Source organism: Carassius auratus, chromosome 5, assembly GCF_003368295.1.
Source record: "Carassius auratus strain Wakin chromosome 5, ASM336829v1, whole genome shotgun sequence".
NCBI classification, from domain to species: Eukaryota; Metazoa; Chordata; class Actinopteri; order Cypriniformes; family Cyprinidae; genus Carassius; species Carassius auratus.
Window position 1 is genome coordinate 31,078,086 of NC_039247.1, and position 7,197 is coordinate 31,085,282.

Below are 7,197 nucleotides of genomic sequence, written 5' to 3' on the forward strand. Positions count from 1 at the left end.
TCAGAAATTATTCTAATATGCTGATTTACTGCTCAAGAAACTTTTCCCAATAGTATCAATGTTCAAATATGACTAATATTTTTGTGGAAACCGTATTATATTTTATTTGTCACAGATTTAAAAAGAACAGCATTTATCTTAAATAGATTTTTTTTTTTGTTTTTTTTTTGGTAACATTATAAAGTCAATTTAGTCAATGAAGTTTATTATTTCTGAATATAACAATTGATTTCTTTAAAAAAAAAAATGACTTGATTGTTAATTAATTATCAGGGAAATATGCTTCTGATTTCTCCTTCATACATTACAAACCCTCTTCTGTCAGTAATCAACTTTCTTCTACTAGCTCTTCCTAGCAGACACAGAAATGATAGCATCAACAGACAGGAAAAAAATGTCAGATCACTGATTAAAGCGTTTACAGCATAAGAACAGATACTTTTTTGTGTCTGGTCAGCATGTGCCAAAGGTTATTTTTGCTTCTATAGCATAATCCTGCATCACGTGACAGAAGCCAACAGAGGCTGAATTCACTCAGACAGTCTCAGTCCATGATGTAATAGAGCACAAAACTGCCCACTTTCTCAAGTGTTTTCCCATTCATTTTCTCCATGAGGATTTAACATCAAATCCTTAATTAGGAGTCTCAGAGACTGGAGAGCTTCCTGGGAGCAGAAAGGCACGGTTACAGTATGCTCTTTTACCACAGTTCTGTTCCAATAATCAATGTGTTTATTATTATGGATAGCATTGTCTTTTGTATTGTATACTGTTTTATGCGTGCTTATGATAGAACCACTTATTCATGTAACCTTACATATACCATATTTTGTCTCTATGAATTAATCTTCTGATGATCTAATTGAGAGTGTATATTATATGTTTATACCTATGTAACATATTAGTTTACTAAGAATCTTTAGATCTTGAGTTTTTGCATCAAAACCCAATCAAATTACATATGCAAAATACCATGCTCTAGGGCAAAGATTCATAAACCTTCCCTTTAAAAGTGAACGTCACCATTGGCTCTGTGACCTCCTGGAGGTGTGAGCTCAATAGGAGATCAATAGCCGTGTTTCCACTGTCGACCTTAAACCGGACGTGCTAGTGATTGCCAGAGCCAATCGCATTTCAACTGTCACTTGCGGGGCTTGATCGTGTCTCGTCGGGGCTTCCTCGGGGCCAACGGCCAGGGTTTTTTTGCCCGACGTAAACCTTGGGCCAAAGTGGGCCTGGTATGGCTAGAGGAGTGGTTATGAACAAAGGTGGGTTTCTCCGATCTGGAAAGCGTCTGCGCTGCGGATCATTTCAGAAAGATAACAGCTATAACACCAGCATTAAAGACTTTTTAAAATAAGTTGAGTTCACAACTCACTCTTAGTCAGCAGCGAGTGTTTGAAATAACTTAATCTGATGTGGATTATAATCACTAAACAAGGCAGAAATACTTCTAAGCGATGTAAAAGACAGTGCAAGCTAAACATTAACGTTACCATAGTAAACATGGTAAATCCAACCAGGATAAATCAGACATCAGCTTCTTATTCTCTATCACAAATATGTATTTATTTAGTAGGCCTAACATATTTTATCCATCATAAGTCTCGTCTCGAGAGTTTAGCTCCGCGTAGCATATGTCATAAAAATATAAAAATGGTTTTTGTTCGGGAGCTTTTATAAAACGCTTTGGAGAACACCTCTTTGTGACCCGTGTCTGAAGCATACATTGAAAAAACACCAACTTGTTGGTAAGCAACACCCTCTGACGTCACTACCGGCGCGACTATAAATCAGCACCGGGAAAGCACGTCATTATCTTCTTCGTTTAAAGCTTGCGTCCGAAGCATGGCTGGGAAATAGAGGAAGCAGTGTCTCATTCCCTACTCAGGGAACTATGGTTACATACGTAACCTGAGACAGTTCCCTTTCGAGGGAACTTCAAACTGCGTCCTCTAGGGGCTGCTTTGGGGAACAGTATACCCACGCCGCCATGCTGAGGGGACTGCAGGCCAGAATCATTGTGAACACTAAGTACCAACTCTACCATTTCCATGGGAGTTGCCCCTGGGATGTTTAGACGGCTGTCTGTGAAAGTTCCCCTTACGACCAAAAGGTCTAAGCTACATACCCAACTTAATTGTTAGGGCCTCTGCCCAGGGTAGAGCTGAAGGCTTGGAATCAGGAAAGATTCCTTTAAAGGGATATGGCTAAGAACCTAGCATTTCTACCAAGTCTTGCCTGTCACACAGGGGCTACCGCTAGCTTACGCATAAGCTTGCTGAAAGAAATGTCTCACCAGTTCTCTAGTAGCAACACCCTGTTTAGTTGGAGTGGTGCCCAAGATGAACGGGGCTTTTAACAACTCAAGAAAAGGCACTAAGCAACCTCGCAAAGCCCTCTCCATATAGGATTTTAGAAAGAACGCAGAATACTAACGTTAGAACTTACAACGGTGTGGATTTCAGAAAGTGTTCAAAGACTTCACGTGCACACTTACCATAGCATGGATTTTCAAATACTGTTCTAAGGAGGGGCTCTCGTGGCACTCTGATGGAGCAGCTCATAGATGGAATGGTGCATCTCAAAACAGTATGTTTGAGAGTCATCAACTCGATCTCTGGAAACAATACTGGAGCGCTCTGGTGAAAAAACAGAGAATTCAGTCTCATATGAGAGGAGAATTCTGAGCTCAGAGTAGCGTGCTCATAGGTGACCCTTTTTTTGGAAAAAGGGGAGCGCTGCTAAATTACTACGAGAATCACCCAAATAGCCCCTCATGTTGAGGGAAGCAATGCTTGAGTTGTATAAACAAATACACACTGGCTGAATGGACCCAAGGAACCAAGGTCTAATCATCTCAAGAAAGGGAACGAAGCGGAGCACATAAACCTTATCGTACAAGATTTCAGAAAGTTTGCAGAGTCTTGAGTGCAAACTTACCACTTTTGAATTTTTAGAAAGTGCGCAAAGTGTTCACGTGCACACTGACCACCATGTGGTTTTGAGAAAGTACACAGAGCTTAGCGTGTGTACTTAAAGGTTCCTAAGCATTGCAGAGGTGCTGAATCTCACAGGTGAGGCAAGTTCAATTTTACAAACCTCTGGTGAGGGGAGCATCACCTGAGGCAGCATATACAAGAAGACTTCTGTAACTGCCACCTCCACTTCCCGCTAGATGCGACAGAACCCCTAAGCGGCCAGGAGACCCCTCGGGGTGAAATTCCCTGCAGTGCAGTGCCAAGCCTGATGATCAAGGAGGCTCCCTCAGAAACCTGTGATCTCAGCCGCCTAATACCAGAACATGAAGCCGGATGGCTGGTGCTGGCGAGTGTTTAGTAAACCCTATAACTGAGCACTGCAAAGGAAACTCAGAGTTTATAAGTAGACACGTAACCACCAGCAATTAAATACACATAAGTATATACAGAGAGGGTTACATTTACTCACCCAGCCTCCTGCGCTGGAGCCCCGCTCAAGGGGTGCCTCCTTTTAGTCTGGACCATCAGTCAGGTGGTTGCTATGAACAAAGAACTATAAAAACATTATAGGTCCAGCATAGGAGACTGTTATGCGAGAGGTTTCCACCTAACCTCGATCAGGTGGAGAACTGGTGGTTACAGGGGAATTAGGAAGGGGAGGATAAGAGCAGAAGTTAACCCTCTGAAGTTGATTAACGCATATACGCGTTATGAGGCTATTTTCTCCTGATAACCTCTTAGACTCCAGAGGGTTAAAAATCCCCAAAGGGAACGAGTAGATACCTCGGTATCACTCCGATACCGAGGTGAACGTTGCCTCGTCTAGATCATACCCCTTAGGTTCTGCTTACCTCCTCGTGACCCACGATTCCTCTAACCCCTGCCCGCAGGTGGGGGAGGAGTGTGAGTTGTGACACTAGCCTTCTGTGCCCGTCTTTGAACCTCAGATCAAGTCAGGCCAGGACCCCTATGTTGTTTGGGCTCAGACCTGGACCTTTGTGGAAAAAAGGATCTGAAAGCAGCAGAGTGCACCTTCGTCTCCCTGAACTTCTCAAATCGCTGTCTCAACGGAAATACCGAAAAGCACAGAAGACGAAATCTGATCATCGAGAAGAAAGGATTTTCTTTCCTCCCGATGTCTGCCAGGTTCATCCACTGATGTCTCTCCACTGCCACCATGGCCAACATAGTCCTGCCCATGGCGGAGGCAGCCTGCTTGGTAGCACAGAGAGAGATCCGTGGTGCGGCGCAGCTCAGCTACCTGATCAGAAAAAGGCCCCTGCCTCTATCCAGGTCTCTTAGCAGATCAGTCTGATATGCTTGAAGCACCAGCATTGTGTGTAATAAAGCCACAGCCTGACCTGCTACTGCGTATGCCTTGTCATTTAAGCCAGATGATTTTCTGAAGGGACTTAAATGGCAAGGAGGGAGATTAGGAGAGGATGTTTCCCCTGCAGAAAGAAAATTTTTTCACAGATAAAGATTATGTATAAATTATTTGTAAAAAATTCTTTGCTCTTTTTAAGGGGGCATTCTCTCATAGCCGCTTTGGCGCATCACCTCGATGTCGGCAGATTACTTTCATGCCGAAACCGATGGATCCGAGAAGAAAATGGCATCTTTCATTTCAGAAGGCTCACCTGAGCTGGAAGGTTATGGTCAAATGTTTTGTAACTTTCGCTCTATAACCTCCAACAGCTCTACATACGCAGGGCAGCAGAATTGAGAAGGCTCAGCCTCAGCTTTTTCACCATCCTCAAATATCTCCTGCTTTTCCTGGGTAAAAACCCAGCAGAGCACTAACCTCAGTATCAGAAAGTGTTAAAGATAAAGATTAAAGTTAAAGATATAACATCATCCTCCTGAGGCTCTCTCTCGTTCGCCGGCCTTTTTTTATTATTTACGAGCGTGAAAGGGAAAGTCCCTCTTTAAACCATTCAGACAGATCCACCTGTATTATCACGACCTCATTCTCATGCACGCCTCAGTGCGGACAGGTCCTGAACCGCGGGAAGCAGATGGCTGCCGTTTTTTTTAAAACTCTTTTTAGCTCTTTTGGGGTAGAGCTCTTTTTAAGCTCTACCCCCTCGTAGTTGCAGCCTTTCAGTGGGGAACAAATGGGCATCTAAAAGTATCTTGGGACACTGCGACAACAAAGCAGTCGTTCAATGCATTAATAAAGGCCGTTCTCACTCTCCTGCCCTCATTCCTCTCCACAGATGTTTAATATGGATCGCAGCATGCGACCAATTTATAATAAAGCACGTTCCAGGTTTAGAAAACCAAATAGCTGACTCCATGTCTTACTTTCTGTTTCAGAAATTCAGTACACTGGCTCCAGAGGCGGACCAATTCCCCACTCCAGTTCCCCTCTATTCAGAATTAATATTCCCATAACCCACCCTCTAAAACCATTTCTCGATGCATCGCTTGACACCATTCTCCAGGCAGTTTCAGCCAGAACCCTCCAGTCATACATGACTGCATGGAGATGCTTCAAGGCATTCCACCTTACATACAACACTCCATTCCTGGATATTTCCCTACTTTCAATTACCTCCTTTATTTATTTTCTCTATGGCGTTAAGGGTCTCCAAGTCGGTTCCATCAAAGGCTATCTGATCGGAGTTTTCCACAAACTGATGTTCGGCATTCCCTCACCTGAAATAAGTAACACACAAACCTCCCTCCTGATCAAAGGGATCCAGACGCCGGCGAGACCTCCTGGCCAGACAACCTTTACCTTTCCTTTTTACAGCGGCCAAGCTGACCTATCCAATATGTGAGTATCCAGCTCCCATGGGAGGCCGGCGAGAGCCTCCTTATCCATTCTACAGTCGTCGAGGCTTACCCATCCGATGCCATGAGTACCAAGCCCCCATTTGACGTCGGCGAGAGCCTCACGATCACACTAACTTACCTCTTCCATTTTACGGCCTGCAAAGTTTACCCAGCCGATACAGTGAGCACAAAGTTCCTCTGTTGGATGCTGGTGAAAGCCTCCTGGCCACACAACTTTACCTTTCTGTCTTACATCCAGAGAGGCTTACCCATTTGATGCCATGAGTACTAGCTCCTGTAGGACAACGGCGAGAGTCTCTCGGCTAGACAAACTTACCTTTTCCATTTCTATGGTTGGCGAGACTTACCCGTTCGATGTGTGTGCTCCCGTCGGATGTAAGCGAGAGTCTCCTGGCCACATAACTTTACCTTTCCATTTGACGGTAGGTGAGGCTTAACTGTCCAAGGCCATGAGTCTCGATCTCCTACCAAATGCTGTCTAAACTCTCTCAGCTATCCTCACAACTCTCCCCCATCCCCCTTTAACTCAGGTGGTTCTGACTCATTTTCCATAACTGCATTCTCTGGTTTCTCTACTGGCTTCATTCATCATCTTTGTATGTCTGATCAAGTGTATGTATGTTTGTTTGACTAGTTTGGTTAATGATTAGTTAATAAAACTCTTGTGCACATGAGTTTCTGATTCAGCTTTGCAAATTTTAATGTTTTTGATCTTTGTTACATGCTCTAATGAAAGTATTCTCTGTGGCCACAAAAATAATCCTTTCCCAGAGTTAATCTGAACTTATGCTGAATGTTTAGTTTAGTTGAAGGGCAATTTAATTCTGCTACATTTACTACTAGCAGCTCTAACTGTCACCCGTCCCCTCTGTGGGATGCCTACATTTACTTCACTTTATTACTATTAAATCTAATCTTATCTTGACAAACTATATATCGTTGGAAAGGTCTAAGACTCCCAAATATATATTTTACCAATGCGTTTTGTTAAAAATTATGTATGAAAAGAAATCGATTAATTTATGACAAGAGTGCACCCTCAAAAATCTACATCATAACAGGAGTTTTGACCTTTGTTAAAAAAAAGACTTCTTTGTTGGCTTTTCCTCTATCACATTTTAGAAATCATCAGAAATTATATATCGACTGAAAACTTAAAATCTCAAGATTCATCTTTTAAAACTCATTTTAAAATCAGACATTGCATTACCATGCAAATGGTAAATCAATGTCATGTTACAAAATGTTTTCATTCATGATATATACAAATTCTATGAATATAAAAGTCTATGTTCAAAAATGTGAGGGAAAGTTAAGGGGTTAATCAAAATTAATTGTGAGCTTTTGAGCTGATTTGCTACAATGTCTTTTTATTTATGTTTTATTATTATATGCTTAGATAATATATTACCAC